Below are 25,742 nucleotides of genomic sequence, written 5' to 3' on the forward strand. Positions count from 1 at the left end.
TAAATTTGCGTGCTATCTTACATAAAACTATTCATTCCCAATATTTTGCTACTATTTCATGTAGATTGAGAGGAGAGCTAAAAGTGTCAATGTTTAGCAAAACTTGACCACAAATACATCCATTTGTGGTCAAGAAATGTCCATTTGAAAGTGTTTTCCTGCAGACCTGTGCATGATTTCTGTTTATCTTATGTTGAGTAGGCAGGGAAATTATTTTGTCTGGAATCCTTATATTTAACGATTTCCTGTCATTTGAATGTTTTATGTATCCTATTGCGGCAGCTTTGATTTAAATAAAGTACTGTTGTATAGCGTTAGAACACTTTGGTTCAGCAAGGAAGCTTAAGGAAAATGAAATAAATGTAACAGAAAGAAAGATGGAAATTAAATAATATGAATATAGCTCTGGGTCATGAATCTGTCACACAAATTAAAACTTGGTTTGGCTTGCACTCAAGTCTGAAAAGTCATGTTGCTTAGCATTGTTGTTTCCAAATGCCTGGATAGGATCAATTTAAAGTAAGACTTAATTGTATAAGACAGTTATGCAAAATTCCATGTCATGGGAAGCAACGTTGTCATTTTTTGGAAAGACAGTCAACCTCACTCAGTATTTTATCCTCCAAAGTAGAATATGAGATGTTGGTATTTGTATTGTTACTTTTTCAAGATTGAAACTATAAATGTGGTATTTTTGTTTTTATTTATTCTTGTTAGAACGTATTAGTGTCATACTTTTAAGGTATACTTTTATGATGATCATAATTGTGTTGCTAAACAGGGTAGGTCTGACAAAATAGACCTGTGAGGTTTGTGTCCAGGAATGCAATGTAGTTGTGCATTTGCTTACAACGTCTATTGGCATCATTTTCCACCCAATGGAAATTCTATACTTGTTAATCCCATGCGTTGGACCACTCTGAAGTTGTCAGTACTTCAGCTGTATGGCTTCTGGGATTCTTTGTAAAATCCATAATAAGAAATCTACTTGAAACATCAAAGTAATGCCCCTCTTTATAAAATTGTGGATTTGTGGATCTCGGTGGTAGATCTCATCAGAGTGCTAATGGTCAGGTTGACCAAGGGGTAAGGGGTTAGAAGGTGAAGTTTTGAGGTTGAGTAGGAGAGTGACTAAAACTTTCATATGAGGCCATAGTTATATTATTGAATAGTGCTTCACTGTTGCTGAGTTATACCTGAGCAAATATCCAAAGGTAGTGTTGTCTAGAAGTTGAGAATGTCAGAAGAATTCCTAGATAGATTACTCTGTGGCAGGTGCAATGTAGAAGGAATTACTGTGCTAAATCACACAAACATTTATGAATCTGGAAAGTAGTGCTATGGGGTAAAATTTTATGTTCTTTTGCATGTCTTTTTTTGTTAGCTCCGAAATTTTCAACTTCCTATTAGTAAAAGGGAAAAGAGAGCACAGTCCTTTCCATTTTTGTACTAACTGCAAATAAATATTGCCTGGATATTCCCATTTCTAATGTTTTGAGACCAATTCACAAAGGCTTTTTAAATAGGCCCCCTTGGAGATCAGGAACATGTTCATAAACTGTAGTAGATCTTTGGGGGCAACAGCTTAAATGCTAGAAATAATATTGCGATTGATTTAAAGAATGTCCTTATGAATTGGATCTACTTGACCTTCCCTTTTGCATACCACTCATACCATAATACACCAAAAGCCTAACAGTCTCAAGTTGTAAACAAGACTAGGCGTGCTTATGACTCAGACAAAGGAACCATTCGCTTTTTTAATTATGGTTCATATATTCTTAGAACTCTATTGTCTGTAAGAATCAAATTTTATCTATGGTAGAGGCAGGTTTGAGGAAAGGAATGTTGGTGGTGGATCAAGGTTTTATATTGTGTTCTGTAATGGAGTGTTGCACTTCTGTCCTGGAGAAAAATGTGTTCTTTGCATTTTAGATCAAAGGTTCTTTAATCAATGTCAAAAGGGTGGAGGTGCAGTGTATACAGTAGGAGATGTTTAGTGTCTTTCCTTAAATCCTTATCAAGTGTATCTGGCTGCAGGCCAAACAAGTAAGGGTATGCTACAGAATAGGGTTTCAGTTAACTTCACAGCTCAGACCTCAGTATGCTGAACTGACCAACTAACAAGAACAGCAGCTTTTTGTAGAAGTCTGGAGCAGATATTTTGTATGCCTCTTTTAGCCTCATTCTCTTTGGCTTTATGTCAAGGTGCTATACAGTGAAAATAGGAAGCATGAACAAATAGCATTTTATGACTGCTGCATAACTTAAATGTACACATTTTCAAATATTTAATGACTAGCCTCTAAATGTTGTGATGAGTATCATAGACCTGAGACAACAGAGCCAGGACTGGTGAAAGTCATTCCAGTATACCCTGAGAACAGAAGCATATTTGGCCCTCTTGAGGAAATTTCTAAAGTACAGGCTTTTTAACAGATAACATTGCACCTTGCCCTATAAAATCCATTCTCCTGCCCATGTACTTGAAGCAGAACTTGTTATGCATATGTTCTAATTATATCACCTGGAAGCTCAGTATATGTGTGCTTTTAAACTTAAATTAACAAAGTAAATTAATCAATTAACCATCACTGGAAATTCACAGTTTATTTATGGAAAGTAAAATTTTGATATGTACCCTTGCCTTGGTCAATTCAGTCCTGGGGTGCCAGATCCATGCCATATTTTTAAGATAATTGCATTAATCTAAATATGGATTAGCTAAAAACCTGGCATGGATCCTCCCCTCCAGGTCTGACTTTGAAGAATCCTTGGTCAAGACTTACACTGTCAAACTTGAGCGTACAATTAAATTTAGCAGCAATGTATGTGGCTTTTTATGTAATTGTAGTCCAACTTAGAAGACAATTTATGGAAATGACAGTTGGGGCTTCTTTGAAGCCTACCAGTACTTTATGTTTACAGATTTGAGGTTTACTTTCTTGGAGAACTATTGCAAAAATATCCTTTCATAATTACTTTTAAAATAACACTTTTTTAAAAGAAGATACATTCCTCTTCCTAGCCCTCTGGAACTTCTTTCAGACACAATATATACATTGTCTGTACAATTCAGGTTCCATGCACTAAAATAGAGAAAATTGATTTCTGGAAGATTTATAACAAGTAACAGTCTGTCTTATTATCAATAAAACAGATTTGAGGAAGGAATCAAAAAATGCAATTTTGAATCAAGGCCAAACAAGAGACGCCAAATACACATATCTAACCTCAGATTTTGGTACACAGAAATCCATGTCAGATTCCCTTCAAGAAAGTGAATTGCAATGATATACACAGTCACATCCAATGACATTTGGCTAAGGAACACTGGTGAAACTGAAGGGTATCCCCAGTCTGTAAATTACATTTTGTCGTATGTGGGAAGGTTGAAAAGCTTCTTCACCCTGATTCTCTTTACATGGTGATTAGTGCAATTAAACATTCTTATTCTGTTATTGCTGAGGGCTACAACGTGTGTCTTTTCAAACCAGAGAGATGCAAATCTCAATCCTGCAGCAATACAATACTGTCTAAATGACTTATGGCTACAGTTGATTGATATAATTAAATCACTCCCTACCCCGTACACCAGAAGCACAACCACACAGGACTGATGTGACACAGACCCAATCTGCATTAAAAGGGAAAAGGAATCCCGACAGGAAACCTTTCCCATGAAAAGGAAGAGGAATCCTACATTATATTTTTTCATTATTGCACACTTGATGTGTTTCACATGATGCATGGAATAGTGTGCACCATAATACTTGATTTTTCCCTGAAGATTGTGCATAGCCCTTGGAGAGAAGTATGTGGGGCACAAACATGTTGACATTGGCATAATATGAGCTTATAATTAATGCCCATCTGTTTTTGAACTTGTAAGACATGGTGCCCAAGAAAGTAGTTTTATCCATTATGAAACAATTATAGTCCAAGGAATAGCCATAAGAAGATAGTAGCTAGTATAGTTAAAAGAACTTGCTCAATCTTCCTTAGTGTAGATTTCGGAGACATTTAAGAGCAGAAGGGCTGAGAAAGGGTTCTGCTAATTAAACTGATCATTCCTACAGACCCCATAACAACTTAACTGGATTGCTCATGGTTGTGAAATCCCACAGAGCCTCATACTTGATGTTCAATCATGTTACATGATGCGTGTGATGTTTTGATGACCTTTTAAACATAGGTATCAATATTTAATTTCAAAGTTCTTTACTTTGGCTCAACACCCATAAAAGCACATAAAAAGAATCATACAGAAAATAGTTAAGAAAACATACTGAAATAGTTAAAACATACAGAACAGGGTTACCCAAAACATTTTGTTTACAGATAAAATCACTCAACGGGACCTTGGATCTAACTGTTGCCCTTGGTTCTGTGAGAAATGAATAGATAAAAGTAGAATCAGATTGTGAAGTGACCACTGACGTTAAGGTTTTAGACAGCCAAATTCAAGCTGGAGATGCTGGTAAAAGGTGGATACATTGCACATTATAGGTCGTCACTAGCTTGCTTCTCAAGGGAGGCACATAATTTTAGCCTTACTCTCCAAATTGCCAATATGTATCGGGTAAGTGCAAAAATCAGCAGTTTGCTCGTATCTGTTCTTAGTATCCTTAGGTCCACTTTGTGCTCCCTCACACCCAGATTCCGGCACAGTGGGAGTATCCAGCAATGCCTACTACACATATAGGGCGGGTAGAAGAACATGACATGATCCATGGTTTATTTAGGGGCATCACCAGTCCTCATCCCTCAAAGTTTCTCCCCACTTGGTGGTGTATGAGTGGAGAGGCAGGGTTCCATATCGAAACAACAGATACATGCACCTAGCTAACGGTGGCTCTTTCTCATTCAGGAAAACCTCACTGGTGTAGGAATCCTTGACTGAAAGGAAAGCATCAGCCAAGGAACTTGAACTTGCCTGTGAATGTAGTAGGGAGTCGTTGTGTTGCCAGTAGGCTACTTTATTGTTGGACCAGGTCTAGCCCCAGATTCTCCACAAGTTTGGCTTTCCATTCTCTCTCCATGTGGCTTTCACATATTTTATCCAGGGTATGTTATGGGAGCCCATATAGCATACATATCAAATAGCCTTTCAGTGCTACCACAGCATAGGATGTATGGTGAGAGTGGTTACGGTGGGACTCTTAAGTCTTTGGTAGAGAGGAGGCAATATTATTTGCTATAAGTCTGTTTACAGTAAAATGCCTTAATGTACTGCAAAAGAAGGCTGGTTTGGATCCGAGAATTTTCTTAGGATATGATAGTGAGTTATCATCAACCTCCGGTTAGTAAACCTTATCAGAAAGTCTTTCTACTAAGAGCACATCAAAATACAACTGAACGGAGTCAAGATGAGATGAGGGAGAACCTGTTTTTTAGTATCTGTCTGGGTTAGGATTGAGACTTAAAACAATGTTTCCTCTTGCACACAAGCCATGGAGATGTTTCTCAAGGGTCAGACCAGTTGGCCACCTGTACTCCTAGGGTCATAAAGAGCAGTTGTGCTTAAGAATCAGCTGATCAGTGGACTGGACTGCTCTGAAACTGTGGCTAGACAGAATGGGGCACACATCCTCCCACCGCTGTCTGTGTCTTCCCATCAGCTGGAAACTTGCACTAGCAGTCTGGGAACAGTAGGACTGACTGGTAGGAAAGCAACCATCATCTGAAGAATTTGAGAGTTTGGGCCATGGCCCTAAGAAAGCTAGATGAAATAGGAAGATGGACTGAACAAGTTAGCAGGTTTGGACTTTGATGTAGCCCCAATGAAGCATAGGTAGAGAATCTTCTCTCCCTGGATCTGACAGACGTCTCACCATAAACGTACCTGGAAGATTGAAGCATCTGAGTGTCTCAGCCCAAAAGGTAATTGCCCTTCTGGTCAATGTGAGGCAGATCAGAACTGGTAACAGTTTTTTTTAGGGTGAGCCTATTAGACAGCACAAATGTCCTAATATCAAAAGACCTATAAAAACTTAAAAAGTGATGGGAGGAATGCCACGTCAGTTTGGACCGAGCCATATGGAAACAGTGTTGACCCAGCTACAATAGGACTGTTCATTTTGGAGTAGGGTCACAGCTGATTTGCATATGGCTGGGAGGCCAGGTCCTCCTTGAATCGCAACACAAACAACCGAAGACCGTTTTGCTCTGATGGGGCTCGTCAGTCGGGTGTAACATGGTTCTGGTGGCACACTAAGCACGGGAATCATGTCTGGACATACCCTTGCAACTTAGGGTGGTACTTCAAGATCTGTATATCTTAGCAGTAGCGGCTGCTGTGCTTGTGTAGTGGTGAGTAGGGGTGGGGCCTGGGGTGGATGAGGGACGACGAGGAGGTGGAGGGGTGAGGGAGGGGAAAAGGATACCAAACATTTGAAAAGAAAAAGAATAAAATTACCTTCCGCCTGCTGCCTGCCACTCTTCTCCATGTCCACGTCTTGATGCTGCACAGGCTCCCAGCCTCCCCTGCGGCCAATCCTGACACTGCTTTCATGTTAAAAAGCAGCATCAGGATTGACCTGAGCCCTGGGAATTTGCGCTCCCAGACAGACTGGGAGCCTGTGCTTTGCTTTCTCTAACACTGCGAAACAGCTGGGTTGGAGGCAGCTCAGTGCGCATGTGGGTTTGGCCGGCCCGAGACATCCAGCCAAACCCACAGGTGCATTGATAGCAGTGCTGCCCCCACTCCCTCTCCTGACTGCCCTGCAATAGCCCTGCCTCCTGGACGCAGCCCGTACAAGTTGAAAAATAAAATTATAAGCTTGTTTTATTACTGTTTTATTTTTCAACTTTTGAGGGTGGCGGGGTCGACGCTTCTCCGCCATAGCGAAGGAGCCAACACTGTTTCTTAGCTCCCTTGCAGGCTATGTCTGTCTGCTGTTTAACATTTGTTTATTGTGAAAATGTTATTAAAGGATTTGTTAGTGGAAGAACAAACAAGTCTAACTACCGGCTTTTTTAATACATAAAACCTGACAATCAAAATAGGCAGCAATGATTCGTATGTTGTTGAAGATTTCCATTATACCCATGCTTACAAAGAGATTTTGATATGTCGGTACATCACAAACGCTGCCTTAACCCCTTCCCCGCGGCAGGAATTCCGCCGCGGCGCTGGGGGGGTTTGGGGGCAGTTGCGGTGCCGCCGTGCTCGTGACGGAACCACTCCGTCATGAGTCACGGGCGAGCTGTGCTCATGACGGAGTGGTTCCGTCACAACTCCCCCCACTGCGCTAATCGCCCGCACAGGCGGGGAATTAGCGCCGCGTGGGCGGAGCGGCCGCCAACGGCCGCAGCATGACGGAACCACTCCGTCATGAGCACAGCGCACCCGTGGCTCATGACGGAGTGGTTCCGTCATGAGCACGGAACGGGTTAAGAGAGGGGACGTAATCTGCATGTAAAAGCAGACTTTTACGTGTGGGGTTTAATCTCTAACACTAAAATGCTGAGATATAATGAGTCAAACTATAAAGTTTGAAAAAAGATAAAAACAATCCTCTTATAGTGAAGAAACGGTAATGGTTAGAAAAGCTTGTCTCGAGCATATATAAATATCAAAAACTGTTTTCAATTGTAGCGACAATGTATTTAAAAGAGAAGAACACTTAAAAAGCAAGATGGCCATCCTAAAGCAAGATAGGTATACTTTGAGTCAAGGGTGTGGATGTGTCATTTACCACAACTTACATCCTAACACTGGTACCATTGAATGTACAACGATGCAATAACACACTGCACTCATGTTAAGGTTTTACCTTTCACAAAATACAAACCACTAACAACTACTCCGCTTACCATGCACTTCAAAACAACTCACAGCTCGTGTGAATCATCAATAAAAAAAATCTGCCTTCTGGCAGACAACAAACGCCAGAAGAAATAAGAGTAAAATGGCAGGACGGGCAAAACTATCAAACTTATATGCAGGCAAGCAATGCTCCCAGTTTTTTTTTTTTACAAAATAAATGTGAAATCGTGATAGGGGCACTAAATGGTTTTGTCAATAACGCATTCCATCCTGGAATTGTAAATGCTCAAGCTTGTCTTAAATCGTTTCTTATTTTTACTGTGCTTTATTTGAACCGTTCTCTTTATGTTGCTGTGCCCAGCAAGAAAGAGACATTAATGTTCTAATGTTTTGCAGACATCCAAAAACATTATCTTAATTTTATGACAGAACTCTAAAGTATCTGTTTGAATCTGTAGGTTTCAATTTCTGAAAAAAAAGGCGTGACTTTGCACTGCTACTTTTTAAAGTCAGAATCACCCACTAAGGGTAACTATTCATGCAACACTTTGTCGGAATTGAAACAAGCATTCGCATAGCCAATAGGTCTCGCCTTTGGGACCTTATAAGTGTTTAGCCATGCAACAGTTGCATAACTAAATACTTATAAGGTCCCAAAAGCGAGACCTATTGGCTATGCCAAGCGGCCGTGCGGCCGCGAAAGTGATCGCAATCAGCCGCGGCCCGTGGAGGGAGTTCCACTAAAAACTGGAATATGGATAATTGGAGGTAAGTAAACAATTAACTAAATAAAATGAATTTCGTAGCACGCACTGCATTGCTACGAAATTCGTTTTATTTATTTAATTGTTTACTTACCTCCAATTATCCATATTCTGGTTTTTAGTACCCCCGACCCGGACCCTCCCCCGCCCCGCCTTTCCGCCCCATAGAACTCCCTCCACGGGCCGCGGCTGATCGCAATCGCGATCAAACATCAAAGCGGCCGTGCGGCCGCGAAAGTGAAAGTAATCGCGGCGCGTGCGCTCGCACACATGCACTTTAGCACTTTTTGAAGCCCTCTCAATAAGTCTTGCCAGACCAGAGCATGCGCTGGGTCAGACGAGACCTAAAGACCAGCGCATGCGCTGGGTCAGGCGAGACCTAAAAGGGAAGTGATGGAATGGTTGTGGGGCAGTTTATGTGTACATTAAATGTGATTGTCCAATTTAGTAAGGGTTTTACGATGATATTAACACTTTTGGTGAAGAGAGGGAAGGGATGTTATCACCGGAAGGAACTATTTCTATTTTTGTCAGTCCCATTGTAAATTTTAGACTCTGATGTTGTAGTGCACAATGTGCGCGTGCACACTGTGCTGTGAAGAGGCGACTGAATAAGACACTGGCCAGACCCGACGAGGCACCAGAAATGTAGAGCCACAGAGATGTTTGCGAGGCCCTGGTGCACAAGCTGAGTTAGGGATGGGGGGAAGAGGATGCCTTGATGCTTTGTGGTTCGCGCCCAACATGGCGTCCCAATCCAGTCCATTGTTTTTGGCCCACCATGTGAGCTCAGCCTGGAGCTAACGATATGCAAATCAGCCTTGCTCTTGCTCCAATTTTGCATCGCTGCAAATGACGTGTGCTGACCTTAACTAAGTCATGTTATCAATCCCAGAAAAATGAAAGTTTGAGAAACCCCTACTAGAATTCAACAATTATGCAGGTTGTGTGTAAATGTCTGTAGATGACACAATAATGGTTCAAATTACTGCTGATATGCAGTTGCCTCTAATGTGCATTAAACAGAATGGAGCTTTCTTTTTTCCTTGATGTGAAAAAGCAATATATCCTTTGTGCACTTAAATAAAACTTTATGTTTAATTAGTGTTACACAATATCGATGTCTTCACATCACCAAGAAAACATGAGAAAAGATGCTATTAAAATGTATGTTATATTTTAAAATACATGGCTAACTTTATGGACTTCTATGGAAGGAAAAAATTTCTGGCAAATTAAAGGTCTATTTTTTTACTGCCATTTGATGGATGCTTATTGTAGGCCTTTGGGTAGAGTGAGAATGTTGCTGGGCACACCTGCTGTTATGTGTTGGTGGGTGTGGGATGGGATGGTTGCAGCTTTGACCCATTTCACCTGTTCTCTATAAATAGCTAGTCACAACTCTTTAATGTGGAAAGAAACAATCATGTCATATAATGATAACATGGATTTCTAGTTTGATTGTCAAAGCAATAAAGACACACACAGAGAGGACTGTATGGGCTGCAACTGTCCTGGCATCAATACCTTGTAGTTGTGGCTGAAGGTCAGGCCGGCATCTCCAGCCTGCCAGCCTGGTCCAGGGAACCTGACCGGTGGGGGACGGGGGACGGGGGCTAAAGGACTTTCAGCCCAATGGCAGGTGCAGGCCTGGGCACAATATCCATGAGCAACATGGCTGAGAGATTTGGGGTACGATCCTGCACTTTGCCTGCCCAGTAAATGGGTAAAATTAGTATATATAGCAACAGCTGTAGCTCGGTCCCCTCTACCTCAAAAATGGCGAATCCCTACAATGAAGGACTGGCTGCAGAAAATGAGACAAGTTAGAAATTGCGAACAACCATATGCATCACAAATTGGGGGAGTGAAGACATTTGAAAAGCTCTGGGGACAATATTTCTTGCCTGAAGAACCAGGGTGACATTGAAGGGACTGAGTAAATCACTTGGGCTCCTCTCCCATGGTATGTTTTTAAGCACTTTATGAGCTACTTTTCTATTTGTTTTTAGGACAACTGTATTTATTTTTGTCAGCTGCTTATTGTGGTTTTGTATATTCTGAGCATCAACTAAGTTACCTAATCTCAAAAACGTATATATATTTATTATTCGTATGCTTAGTTCATGATGAAATTTACCTGGAATATATATTTATGTTGATGCAATGTTTGGACCCTAATAAAAAAAAACAATATCCATGAGCGCGTGTGGAACAGGTGGAACGTGACGTTCACAGCAGCACCTGCACATTTCGCTAATGTCCCACTCTGCAGAAAGGCTGCAGACAGACTCACTCCTTGTGGCCTGTACATCTCTGCTGTTTCGCTGTGCCTCCTGCCTCCACCCAGAAAGGTCTATAACGTGCCTTTTAGTTTTTAGCATTTCATGTAACATTCTACATATTGTTCTTTTTTTTTTTTTAAACAAGTCTTTATTGAACTTTTATTACTTATTTTACAAATTGTTCTATCCTGTCTGAACTTATTTTAGGTTCTTTTGAGTTTAAATGTATAGCAACACACATTTGTGTTCCCAGATTGCTGCTGCATAGCCAAAATGCCCATTCCGACCTGTACTGCATTTGTCATAGTGCTGGATTTCCTTCATTTGGTGTATTTGTATTCTTATATTAACCCCAAAGGGGTGATAAGTTGGTAAACTACATTTAGGACACCATTTTTTCATCATACAATATTAAAACCATATTATTCTGGTCAGGGCCAGCTTTTGCATTGGTGGCGCCCGGTGCGATAGCCTTTGTTGGCACCCCCAGACCCTCCTCCACAGATTACCTCACTGCCACCAAACACCAGTGCCCCTCATCCTTCCATAGCCTATCCTTCACATTTATTTTATTTATAGCACCACTCTCATCGTAATGTAGGTTGTCAGAGTGCTTAACATTACACAAATGCTATGCAGAGACAGTGAATCATACAAGTGTGTAAATCAATGTATAGGAAATGTTACATTAGACAGAAAGGGCTACAAGGTGTGCCACCCTGCTGCTGCTTCATCTGGAGAAACACAAGCTCTGGATTTAAAACGTAATTCAGTCGCTGGTGCCATCTATACTACTAACAGTAGCGGTCCGTGGAGGGAGTTCCGTGGGGCGGTGAGGCAGGGGAGGGGCCGGGTGGGGGAATGTAAACACCGGAATATGGATGATCGGAGGTAAGTACACATTTAAATAAATAAAACTAATTTCGTTGTGCGCGCAGCATAGCATTTTGCGATGCAGCGCGCGCAAAGGAATTCGTTTTATTAATTTGAATGTGTACTTACCTCTGATCATCCATATTCCGGTGTTTACATTCCCCCGCCCCGCCCCGCCTCACCGCCCCACGAAACTCCCTCCACGGACCGCTACTGACTACTAAGAATGTTTCACTACCCAAAGGAACCCTTTTTAGCAAACTTAGAATAACAAACGTTGGAGGAAAAAAGTTCTAATCCTTTGCCTTGCAGTTTGCCCGTAGCTCTTAGAAGGATTGTAATGCACGAACTGCAAGTACCAAAAAGATATCCATGTCAAACGCATTAACCCACTGAGCTTTCTGCATAGAATACACATTTATGACCTTCGTGTTACACGTTGTGCTGGGTTTCGTTGTGTCTCCCCCAGTGTTTCTTAAATGTGCCAGTCTGTCCCCAAAAATTGAAACATTCCTGCTCATCCTCACTAAATTCGGAGCCTAAAGGCGGTTCCATTCCGCAGCTTTCTTTTAACACGTGCATGCTGTAAATTGTAGTTTTAATTCACTTTCACTGAACAAACTGGACTAATGCACCATAAAACTCTAGTTTGTTGGAACATGGAGAACTTTCCTGATAAACATGTTCAGGACCGTGCCAGCCAATTATTGGTGGATGCTACGGTATTTTACAAGCACCCATAACAATGGCGCAAATAGGCAAAAAAAGTATTTGTGAGGAAGGTTGGACATAAAAACAACACAAGAGCCTAGTGTAAAATGCTGGTTTGGGGAGCGGAGGATTACTTTTTTCGCACTACATGTAAATGCCATCGGTGCCAAGCAGGAGCCCGTGCTTACCTGCAAGTTTCGAAGCTCCAGCAGCAGTTCTTCTCTTACGTAACCTGGCAGAATGAATTAAGTTCCATGTACGAAGGTAGCATGGAAACCGACCCACCAGTGACGACTCCCGAAAGCCCCTTGGATAGTAAAGCGGAAAGCAGCAGGCCAGCTCTGCACGCTGCACCGTTTCCCAGCACGCAGTATGCAAGTTATCGGAACTGTGGAATTTTGGGCGCCAGAGAACGGTGGCCAGGAATTATGGGTAAACAAAGCTTCCCACAATTCCCTTGTTAGCAGCTTGCTTCGCAAGCCCTTGCACCTTCCAGGAGTCCAGGACTGGCGGTTCACCTCAGCTGCAGCTCCATGCCAGCACTCACTGAATTTACAGTGGGCAGAGTCGCCGCAAGTATCAGCCCAAATTTGACAAACAAGCAGAGAAACTTTTTCAATGTACAAATGGGAAAATGTGGCCCATTGGAGTGGGAATAAGCAAAGCCCAATCAGGCAACATTGTTCGTGCATGCACTTGAACTTCCGCAGGAGCGTGCTTTTAAAGTGCATGCACAAACGGCGCCCCCAGAATGTGGCGCCCAGTGAGGTGGCACCGCTCGCACAGCCCTAGAACCGACCCTGATTCGGGTACCCTATCATTTTGGACATGGTACAAGGTAACCACATATAATAATGCAATTTCCCTTTTCTTTGCCTGCCATCTGTCCAAGCTTAGAACTAACTGGTTATACGTTCTATACCAAATTGCACAAAGCATTGAAAATTCCCTTTTTCTCATCACTTTTAATTTCCGTGTCCTTTCTTCTCAAAAGATTTCAAGAGTTGCTTTGTAAGTTCCAATGTCATTTCTCCCTGAAAGGCTTGCGGACTACAATATAAAAAAACTAAAAAATACGCATTGACAAGGCTTGACTTTTAAGGTTAATACAACTACAGAGTGTGCCTTGAAAATAATTGTTTGGAGTCTAGTTCGAACACGTTAAAAAAATCATGCACTGAATGCATTGGGTGGTGCCTTGAAAATGACAGAATTATTGGTTTCACTCTAGTTATCACATAATAAAAAATGATACATTAAGTGGATAGGGCGAAGCAAATTATTTTGGTGTCAAGTCCCAGGCACGCCGGTGTAAGGTACCAAGGTCAGAGTACAGGAGAGCAGCATGCATTTGTAATTTCAAGGCCAGCTTCTGCAAACAGCCCTGGCAAAGCAGCGATAACCACCAGAGGCATTCCTTTCAAGCTGCAGCACGCCCCCTCCGCCCCACACCTCCCACTGCCAGCTATTCCTTTCACAGGAACACGGGCTCTCCAGTTGCAGTCTATTTGTGAGGTGTCTAAGTAGGGGTTATTGCAGTTGTGGGCTCGGAAATAATACAACTTCCCCTTCCCATAAAAAAGGTCAGAATTGTGCTGAAATGTGTTGGTTTATCAATAATAATGCTTTTTGAATGGAACACTAACACATCAATGTTTCAACGTACTTGTTGCCACACAACTGAAAGGCGCGTGTTGTATTGGCCTGGGAAGGATGAAAGGCTTACATGAGCCAAGTGGGATTAGAACATGTGACAAGGCTCAACTTCACATCTCACCAAGCAGGCGCACCCCACCTGATTTATTTGTTCTTCTTTGTGACCCTTGCACTCTCCTTGCAGAAACTGATGCCTAATGGTTTCCTAAGAATAACTGTTTATATAAAACCACTCCCGAATCCATATGTAGACTATGTATAGATGCTGTCTTTTGTGACGTGTTTCTCTGGAGGCGGTCCCGGTGCATGCAGGCTCATTGTAACCAATGCTGCGGGTTCCTGAATACCTTTGCTTGACACCTCTCAGAAGACCTTCCATTACAAGCCCTTGTTTGAAGTGCAGCTAATCATACATGTACTTGTGCCTGCCCTTTGTTGTTGCACCAACAGCTCCTCTTGATTGCAGGGCGCCAGCTATGCTGTGTGCCTCCCATCTGTGAGAAGAAAGGCCGCCTCTGGCAGAGCCAGATGTGCGCCTCCGTTGCAAACTCCTCTTTTTAGCTATGGGTTGAGGGTATTTGAGATCTTCTGTTGTTGATTACATACTTGACTTAGAGCATCCCGCATCTTAGTTTGCTGCCTCTGATCTGCCAAAAGCAAGAACGTCATGATCTTATCAAAGTGAATGCAGGGTTTGACAAGTTTTACATTAACAACTCTCCACAATAGTGTACTAGGAGTAAATTGCACTGAACTTGACTTTAAAAGACAGAGTTTTAAAATCAGTATAGTAAGATAACTTTTACTGTTATTTGGCAGTTGTACAGCACACAGTTTGCATTGTGATGGCGTTGTGGCGCTTTACGTAGTCCGGAGACGACTTTCCAATACGCCTGGTTCAGCATGCGAAGATGTGCAATTACTTGAGTGAATAGGAAATTGTTGAATTTTTCACCTTTAATGAGCTCTGAGGTTGATGGTTGAGACAGGAGGGATGTACCATGTCGCGAATGGATCTTGTCGGTCAGGACGTTGCCTGTTTTCCGGTAAATGTATATGTGTGATGGGCAGTCGGTGGGAGCAACTCCTGTTGGGTGCCCTGATAGCCAATTACTTGAATATGTGGGCTGGAAATACTGGCAAAGGTTCATCTTAATAACTTTTTGGTTGGGATAATGCCATGTGTGTCTTGGTGGGCAGTTCTATTTTGAAAATTGCGATACCAAGCTATGGAATGGAACTGAGCTGCAGTGCACGTGTGTATAATGCTCTGTCTAATATGTACTGATGGATGTTATGTTGCTGGATGATAGAGCATTTGATAGACTCACCAGTATCGTATATTGTTGATAATCCATTGTGACCATATTGCCAATCCAGTATTTGAACCCGCTGGACATACAGACTGGAAGCAGATATGCTTATCCACTGGCTGTAGCCAGTGGAAGACACCACCCGTCACCACTGTGTTTCCATCTTGCTCTAGGGATGACACTCAACATTAAATGAGGGCCTAACACGACTAATAAACAGAGCCCATTTCAATCAATCAATATTTGAAAACCGTGAATATATCACCCCTTAAGGTTTCAAGGTGCTGGGGGCCGTCGGGGAGATTAAGTGAGCTTTACCCAGAGTCCCATGGGGCTGAGCTGCTGCCAGTGATCGAACCATGAGGCATGCGCTCCAGAGTCAGCCGCTCTGGCCGCTTCCCCAAAACTCTCCTCTTTTTTCTGGTTTGAAGGTAAAGCATTTTAGAATTGACCACATAAAATTATTCTTATACAAATGCTGATCAGGCCATTCACATGTGATATTACACAAAACTAGTAGACATGACATGTTTATTATTTTCAGATTATGTGACACTCCCCTGTGGTTGGCATCCCTCTTGTTAAAAAAAAAAGGTTTTATGCATATGTACATTCTGAAATAGTGTCCCTTTTGAATCCATGGATGGACAGCTGGATAGGCACATGGACATGTGAGAGGATGGCAGATTAGGTGGATGGACAGGTGAAACATGACAGAGTAAAAGGATGGATGAATGAGTTGGTGGGTGAAAGAATGAGTGAATGGGTAACAGAATGAATGGATGGCTGAGTGGATGGATGTGTGGATAGATGGATGGTAGAGTGGATGGATGGAGGGAAGTGTGGATAGATGGAAGAATGAATTGCATAATGGATGTATGGATGGCAGAGTGGGTGAATGGACGGATAGATGGATTGATGGCAGAGTGGATGGCAAGATCAATTGATGGCAGATTAAATGGATGGAATAGGAAAAGATTGAATGCTAGATCAAATCGTGAATGGTTGACAGAATGTAAAGGTGTAATAGTGGAAGGTGGCAGGGGGATGGAAGTGTGAAAGGATGAATGGATAGATGCTCGAGTGATCGAGGCAAGCGACCCTTTCTATGGAGGGTTGGGGATCACTTGATTTGCTTGCACACAAAAGTGCAAAGAGAGGGGAATTTTAATTGTCTGGCTACTCCCTTGTGTGTGTGTGTGTCAGGGGGAGGGGAGGGTACGTATGCAGGTGTGTGCATATCTTGCTCTGTTGCTGATGGGTGCAGTGGGTGCCAGCATAATCTCTCTAAAGTAAGACTAGTAACTAATGTAGTCACTGGTAAGCATCCGAAAAACAATAATCTACCTGTGTTCATTACGACCTTATGGTACAGTTCTCATGATACAGCACATTAATGATGGCTACATAAGCGAGGCTTGCTAAAAACACTGACAAATCGAGTAGAAAATGTTTGTACATTGATTGCATACTGTACACATTATGAACATTCTTCAATGTACACAAGGCAAATATTTTAAACCCGTTTAGAGGCAGCATTTGCTGACTGCGGCAGGATTTGGATTACTGCTACTTCTCGTTTTATTATTCATTTATGATAATGCAATCTCTCCTTTTTGCTGCCTTTGCTCAAAATTTGGGCACCCTATTATGGGCACATAAAGCTTTTATGCGCAACTAGCCAGGCAGTATAGGATCTGCGTGGCGCTCACTGTAGGGCAGCAATCCTAGGGAAAGCTTCTCCATGCGCACTCCTGATAGCGCGGTTCCAAAATAAATGTTTTTGAAATGGAAATTAAGGCCTCCTTCGTCACGCGGCCCCCGTGCGTCTGCGTCCTTAGCTTTGATCGTAATAACAGCCACAACAGCAGACGAGCATGTGTGTCCAAAATGTTAAACACTTGTGCTGCCTTGAAGTCGAAAATATAACTGAAAAGGCTCATTACTCTGTGCCTGCTGCTCGAGTTTTGGGCAGAAATATGCAAAAAAAATCTTTTCGGAAATTTGTGCTGAGAACAAAGTTTGGAAGAGTTCCTGCATGAGAAAACAAACACAATTGCACACCGATTCGAGCTGATAATGATCACTGCAATTACAGTCCTTTGGCAAGTGAGACAATGTGGTTTCATTCTTTTGAACTCGGTGCATAATCACTGCAAAATTGAGACTTCAAAAGGACGGCAGCAGAACCGGGATAAGGCCTCAGCGGAGCGCGCGAGGATGCTGGGCGGTGCGCTCCTTTTCTGCAGTCCCCCCTACCCCCTCAAATCCAATTGTGAGCAAAGATGAAATGCAAACATTGTGAACCGCATTCTTGTATCAATTCTTCCGACGTAATGCGATTTCACCCTTGCGATAACTGAAAACAACGCAGCGTGGGTAAAGATGCGTTGAGAGCGCAGTGCGTTGGCTGCTTCGGCGAGCAGCCAATGAGATGCCGTTCATACTCGAGGAAGCATTGTCTGCCATTGCCAAGCGAGGCCCTGCAGAGCCAATAACCTCTGCGCAGCACGTGTCCCCGGGGAAGTAGTAGCCGTGTTTGAAGAACGCTGCACTACACAGAACAATACACAGTGGCTGCCTACTGCCTGCGAAACAAGCATTGCATACTTCAAGGTAAAGAGTTAAGGAGACTAAGGTGAACACAAAAGCGTATACTACAATAACGTGTTACATTGTGAAGTGAAACTCGTCACACAACACTACTCGTGTAACAAAAAAAAATGTTTCTAATTTGTACGCCTAGGCCGACTTTCAAAGTATTGCATTTTACAGTGTTATGTAAAAAGACTATATGCTACATTTAGACAGCAGTGTACCAATCTATTGACACACATGGTAAATACTATTACACCATGGTGAGGTATTTATCACATGTGGTAATTCATCCTTTTCTGAGTTTTTAACTTGTAAATAAGGCATAGCATTCGGTATTGGTATTTTACACACCAAATTTTCCAAATTTTGCCTTTTTCTACAGGCCTTTTAGCTCAATAAATCCCAGCAGATTTGACCTGCGGGAATCTATCAGGGGAAAACTGCAAGGGTGTGATCACACAACTCATAATTCCGATCCTTGTGCAAACAAGCATTTGTTCGGGGATTGGGATTTCGCCCTGAACTTGTAATATGGGCCTAAGCATATAGAAATCGGTGTGTAATACACTCCCTGCTGTTGATCCTTAAAATCCTGTAATCCGAAGTATTTCCACCAACTGGATTTTACTGATGACCCAGTTATTGGTAACTTTGGGGACAAGTAGAATTACTGGGCAGAAATCTGCCCAGCTTTTAGTGGAGTCACGTGTGAGATCCATGAGATAATTTTATTAATAATTGTCATCTCTGATTGCACATCTCTGCTTTTCTCCGTCAGGATAACTAAACACCCAGCATATTTTACAATGACACTGATTTCTCTAGCCTCCAGTGAACTAGGGTTCCCTGAAACCGCCTATAACTACACCCTGACAGTATACTTAAGACCACCCCAAGCACCATCAAATACACAAGAGGGTTCCAAGCCATGTAGTTGACTAAGCGTTTGTCACTACGTCCGCACTACCATATCCTCTCACTAACCTACATACCTGTCAAGTTAATGTGAAAACAGCGCATGCTAGTTTATTTTGCCTCCCGTATTTTTATCTCCAATAACTCACCTATAAACAAAATGAAGCACAACTCAATACAGTGGTAACAAACCACTTTGACTCAGGTTAACGAGTACGCCGGAAGAGTTGAGGAGTCTTTGAACATTCTCCCCACAAGTGAGGCATCTACTGTGTATCTCTCTAAAGTAACTCAGTAAAAGTGTACTTTAATTAAGACATGCTCCATTGCTTAAAAATAAAACCACCCAAGTTTGAAACTCCCACGTTGAAGAAAATAATTTGTCCAAACATGAGTCATTTAGGCTTTTTTGATTTGAAACATTTACTCATGTTCTTTAAAACAAGTTTTGAGAGTGATTTATTAGCTGTGGTTTAGACTTGTTTTTCCAGCTGAAACCTAACAAGTGCTATTGACATCTTTAAAACCAACGTCTGGTTTTTTCTTAAAGGAATCAGCCTGTTGTCTTCTTGTGAGCTACAGACTTGGGCTTTTAGTACAAATTATCCAGTGGACACGCTTTGTTGAAAGCCACCGAAGACTGCAGTTTTTAGATGTAGGCCTGAACGTTTGCACTTTGAAGAAGGACGTGCCATTTACTGGAATTGTCGGCCATTTGCTTACCTTGATAAGCACAATTTTATGAGACCTGATTCACAGGATTCTGGCCCTGTAAGTTGGAAATCTTCTCCAGTCGAATTACTCCTAAATTTGGAAAGATCTATGGCTTTGTCTGGGGTTTTACGTACAATATCAAGAATTTTCTTGTAAATCCTTGGCAGCCATAAATATACAACATTAGTATAAAGGATATTAGAACAGTGGAACGTTGGGAGCCCCATTGAAAACAATGGCGTCCTCCTGGCTTCGAGTAGTCGGTAGAACCGCGGAGCTCCAACATTCTAATGTTGGTTCACAGCTGTTGCTGTGAACAAAATGTCTCACGGAGCCCAAGGGGACTTAAGTCCCCTCGGGCTCCTGTGAGAACCTTCGTTTTTACAAATTAGAACATTCTGCCCTCTAGAGGCGGAATGTTCTAAAAGCCTTAGAGCCCTCTATAGCGGACTCTACCGGCCATTAATGGCCTGCTCCCTTGTTAAAGACCCTCACCTTTGGCTCAGGCCTTTAACGCTGGAGCAGGCCTTCAATGGCCGGTAGAAGGCTTTAAAATGTACTCATGCAGAATGTTTAGCAGGTAGAATATTCCTTCTTGAATAAAATAAGCCAATCAATGAGTGCACCCCCTTTCCCACCCTGGAAGGATACCTATTCATGATATTCGAAAACATATTTGACTGTGTTTCCAAATGGAGAATTAGTTGTAAAATATTTGTGAAAGAGTCTGAGTTTGTGCATGCTAATTGCATTGTGCTTGTAAATTTGCGTTCCCAAAAGGGCAACATTTTCTTCATAGCTTCTGCTTTTGTGAATGCGCAATATCAACCAGGCTGGTAGATTTTACACATTTGTGAGTGAATTTTGAGAGAGTAGATTCCACCCACCCAGTGGTCAAATTTACTGATGCAAAATGTTTTCTTTTGAATTTTATTGGAAATTAGGTGCACATAAACTTTTCGGTATATGTCCCCACATCCTGGAGAACGGTGGATCCTTTACTCTGCGATCCGCTGCATACCCGATTGTACAGCCATTTTACCCTTATGGTTGGTACTCTTCGCCCCCTACTTCACCACGCTGTGAGGTTGATCCTTCGCACTGCACCCTTGTTTCTCACGCCCAGGATCGGTCTTTATGCACATACTCTACTGCCTCACCAGCCCTGAAGAGTCACATCTTTACACGGTGTGACGAAACACGTGTCGGCTGATTTGTTTTGTATTATGTATTGGTCAGATACCGACATACATAAAAAATACTTTGCATTGAGACTTTTGATGTCGACCTTCGTCATTTCAAAATCCTACGAACTTTGAGCCTTTTCATTCCTCTATCATTTCTAATGAAAGTATTATCCAGAAACGTGTGCACAGGACCTCTTTGTCTGTTTCCTTGAGTGGGTCAGACCCACTTGTTTGCAGGGGCTTTTTCTGGGTTAGTACCTCTGACCTGTCAGCACCGTATACAAACAATTCTTTTGCTAGTAACTACTCTTAGTGCACACGCTTGAGCGCCATCTTCCTTTATCCCTTTCTAACCCTTTCACATTGTATATGTCCCCTTATGGTTATAGCAGGTCATCGTTCATTTAATTAGCAAAATATTTGCAAAATTGTCTTCAGTAGAGCATTTCACATGTAAACTTGCCTTCATTATTTATGTCACGTAGAAAATCAGGAAAACAGAGCATCGGTTGCAATGAAATCCACCCGTGGAAAAAAGTGCAAACATTTTGCAGCAAGACTGCTTTACTTATAAGACACATCTCGTTGAAATTGGACGTGCTGACCTTTCACACTAGCCTGTAAAGGCTAGTCAGAAAGACCAAAGGATATTAAAGAAAAGGTTCAGATGTACCAATTTGTTGTTGCTGTTGGATTTTTGAATGATAACACTTATTTTCAAATATCACATGTTTCGAAAAGAAATATGCAATGCACATGTTTTTGGAAGAAACAGGCGCTGTGACTTTTGTGCTTCAAAGACACCCGTTACATCCCCTCATATGCTTTTTTGAAAATTAATGAAATATAAACATTAGACTAATTAAAAGATCATGTCCCAAAAAATTAAAGCCACCTGACCTATTCCTTTTATTTGAAGATTTTAAGCTATTAAAGTAGAATAGTTAATCTTCTTTGAATTTTGAATTTAGTGTAAGTTGTGTCTCAAGGAAGAGTTTTTGAGCTATTCGTAGTTACTGTGTATTGTGGATGACTACCACCAAATGGAAGAACGAAATCAAAACACTTGTGATCTGAAGTACTAGTAATGGGTGTGTAGCCGTTGAGGTAATTACATTATTTAGAGCTTTTTTTCTCTCTCTCCTTCTTTCTCATGTGGAGGCTTGGATGTGGACTTTGTTCTAAGGGTTTTTATGAGCCTGGGGAGGGCTAATAATCTGAAGACTGAGTCAAGGACCCTACCAAAAAGTTGTTGATCACTTGTTTCGACAAGCTGGGAGTGCCTGAAACTCAAATAACTCGAGTACTCTGTGGGCGAGGGTCATTTATATTATGTACATGAATGGTTTTGCCTTGCCTCTATTGGGCAAAAGTCCTTGAAGTAATTCCACAATGTTATTCACCATGACGACATTGCCATTTTGAGTTACGAATATTTTATGAAATCTACAAATAGTTGACTTCTAATGTTTCTACCAATCCACTGACATTTTCCCTGTTCCACTCCCAGATTTGGAGAGGGGTGGCAGGTGTTTAGGGCAATGGATGTAGTCAACCTTTCAAAGAACTGTCCTGAGTGTAATAATATTGGTTGCTTTTTATATGTGGCTAAATACAGTCCATTTTTCACTTTACATGTGATAACAAATTATATTATTACCCAATTTATGTTACTCAATGTACCCACATTGGAAGCATGGAAGGTCAAGTTGACCTGCTGGTATACAAACACATGCTTAGGTGCATTTGTCGGCGGTGCCCATTCACCTCTCTGAATATTGTTAGAACTGAGAAAACCATACACGTGTGGTTGAAAACTAGGTGTTAGTCACCATTGTGTGTGAATAGCATTCATATATAACAATATTTTAGAAAGTCTGTTTGTTACATTTTAGTAACAAAGGATTGCGTGCAAATTGTGTGATTTTTAAACTGTGCGTGTGGTTAGGTGGAATGTGGTAAGCTTGAGTTACACGTTTTCTTTGCTGGACGTGTTTCTAAAAACTTTATTAGGTGTTTTTGCTTGAGGGTCACAAGGCTAAATGCAAGAATGCCATTCTGTTCATGAACTGGTATGCCATGGGCAACATAAAAAGCTGTCTGTATATGAAGCATTCCATCAAACCAACATTTGGGTGGACTTCATGACTTTAATTGCCTTTCCTCTGTTTCTGGCCTTCTGGTGCACTGTTGACCTGTTGGTTAAATACTCTGCAGGCAATTTCCTACATCACAGCTGCAAGCAGGCCTCTTTTTCAATTCACAATGCACCATAGTCATTGTAGTTGTTCATGTAGTAACACATTTCCTCACATTTTGCTCCTATTCTGTATTATACCAGAATATTGTGGCCTATCTCGTGGTGCATAACATTGTTTCCAGAAATTTCAACCCATTAGAATTATTAATCAAAAATATACGCACTATGGAGCTATCTTTTTGTAAAAAAAAATTTCGGTCAAGATATTTATATCAAACAATATTTTTTATTGATAATCTGTAATACAACCCTTCAATGCAAATCTATGCAAGTGTGTGATTGGATGATCTTGGATATTATGAAATTGAAAAATAATTAATTGTTCATCTCGCTCAGGCCTCATAGGGCAATGCTTTCTTACAATACTACCCTATAGAATGCTTATGAATTTGATCTATTTATACATATTATCTATTAGTCCTGTAATTTTTTTATTTCAGTATGTTAGTAAGAACAAGGAACAAGACTGGGGGAATATATTACGACAAAGAGGGAAAAACCATTTAACTATAGAAATCTACGCTTTCTAAAAATGAAGTTGTAAACATTTAAAATGCATTTATTTACGTCCCATATTGAAACAGCATTCCTACGACTTCTTGCACAATACATAGTCCCACCTTGTACTAATTTTTGATGACCTTTGGAAAGCCAGGCCTTTAAGAAATTCTTATACTGCAATCGTTTGCATGTTTATCTTCCGGAATGGAGCAGGATTTCCAGCAGCCATGCAGTACTCTATGAAAACGGTTATGCTTTTTAGGTCTCGCCTGGCGAACGCAGCGCTAAGCGCTGCTGTCGCCAGCAAGATCTATTGTTGCTGACTTGCCTCAGAAGTGGGACAGGAAATGGGCACGCGTAGGCTTTTGGTGGATTGGAGCCTATGTACGTGCTTACAGCCACGCGGCGTGCACATCTCCTGTCCCCCTTCCCTCGCAAGCCAGCATGCAGTTTCAGTTTCGTTTTTTTTAAACTCGCCCTTTCGTTGGAGCAGCCCGCAACGGCGGGTCCGCTCAGGAAACAAACATTGACACTGTGCCTTCACCGGCACAACCACTGGACAAATGGAGAATCCCCCACTCACCCGGTCTGCGGGGGGAATCCTCCTGAACGGCGGCTGGCTGCGGCGCATCCGGAGCACTCCAGCTCCACTAATGCCAGCACGACGCGGGGCTCTCTCCTTAGGCATGGGAGCCCCGCACAGCTATCTGCCGCTCTTCACCCGGGCCCCCTCCTGGGACCCTGGACTTCAGCTCCCGCACTTCCTCTCTTGCACCGGGGCTCCCTCTTCACCACGGGAGCCCCGGAAGGGGACAGGCGCTGTCTGAACCGGCTGCACGCGCCGCCACTGGGCACGTGAAAGTGACAGGTACCGCGCATGCACGGGCAGCCCTCGCCCTCCCAGGTTTCCTCCCCGGCCCGGATGTGGAGCTGCTTTCTGTTTTGCTTGTTGTAGTCTGGTGGGCATGTGATCATCTCTGCGCACATTGTAAATGTTTATTGTGTTTTTATGTAGCGCCAACACAGTCTTTTCCCACCTTAGCGCTCTTTAACTTATAAAATCATTAGCTATCGATGACCCAGTTCGCAGTTGCATGAATACAGCTGCACCCACAAGGGATCATTAGATGTCACCCGACTCTTCAATAGATTTGTAAAGTCAGAGCCGGTGACCAGCTTATTTGAATTCTTATGAATGTCGAATTTAAAAGTCTCCTATGTGCTTTGACTGCCACAGGGGAGTTGCCTCCATTGACGCAGCAGGTGCAGTGACATCATTTCCAGAGGCCTGAGTGCCACTGTTTCCGCATTATTGCTGTGTTTCACAGTTGAAACCGCGACCAAGTGGGTTATTAACTTCCCTGCACATGGACCCAGGCCATGACACATTGGCAGAGTGCAGCACCACTGAACCATGGCTGCTGCTGTATTTTATAATTGAAACATCAGCGGGGGGGGGGCATTCTTTGAGTGGGCGCAGCTAGATCATTGTGGCATGGATAGAGGTGTGGTGCAATTACTAGTGGCGAATACCCTTTTTCTTGTCCTGGCTTCAGCGTTCAGCCATGTTGTGTGGTCCGGGTCCAATAGCTGCCGAAATTGGGGTCGATCAGCACCGGGCAACTGTCAGCTACACAGCACTCTATAGATACCTGGCTAGTCCCATATTTAGGACAGGTGTGTTTTGCGGGCTCTGGTTCGTAGTGTACTTCTTTTCACCAGTGTACCATTGAGAACCCCTCGACCATTGGCTGTTAGCCAGATTCTAAAGCACGTGCCAGAGAGAGGCCGTGGAGAGAATGGAAAGCACGCGCATCTCTCTAGTTTTGTCCATTCTAAAGGGTACCTTGAGTGCAACCTGTGGGACGTTGTTCAGTTAGGCATAGAACATTAATACCAATTTGGGGTTTGACTGACAGCCAGTGGCAGTTGTTGTCTGTTGTTAATGAATCAGGTGGAAAGGGTCATTTTGGCTGGCAGGCATACTGTTGACTTTTGGGAGCTCTGAGCGCGCTGCGGCATGCTTGCTGCGCATCATGAAAGCTGCAAAGAAACCAGGCGATTGCGCATGCGTGCTCGGAGATGTACTAGCATGCAGTAGGCTCAATTTTCTGGATTAACCAAAGGCGGATTAGAGTTCTCTCTGACTCTATTACACTTCGGGAGGGCGCTTCCACGGGTCCTTTCAGTCGAC

The 25,742-nt window shown here is 42.4% G+C and overlaps 1 protein-coding gene across 3 annotated transcripts in view; it reads left to right on the plus strand.

The window, feature by feature from the left end:
* The window catches only part of ROBO1 (roundabout guidance receptor 1), a 1,505,960-nt gene that overhangs the window by 1,311,730 nt on the left and 168,488 nt on the right, over positions 1-25,742 (plus strand). The gene's annotated exons all lie outside the window — the stretch shown is intronic.

Source organism: Triturus cristatus, chromosome 8 (assembly GCF_964204655.1).
Source record: "Triturus cristatus chromosome 8, aTriCri1.1, whole genome shotgun sequence".
NCBI lineage: Eukaryota > Metazoa > Chordata > Amphibia > Caudata > Salamandridae > Triturus > Triturus cristatus.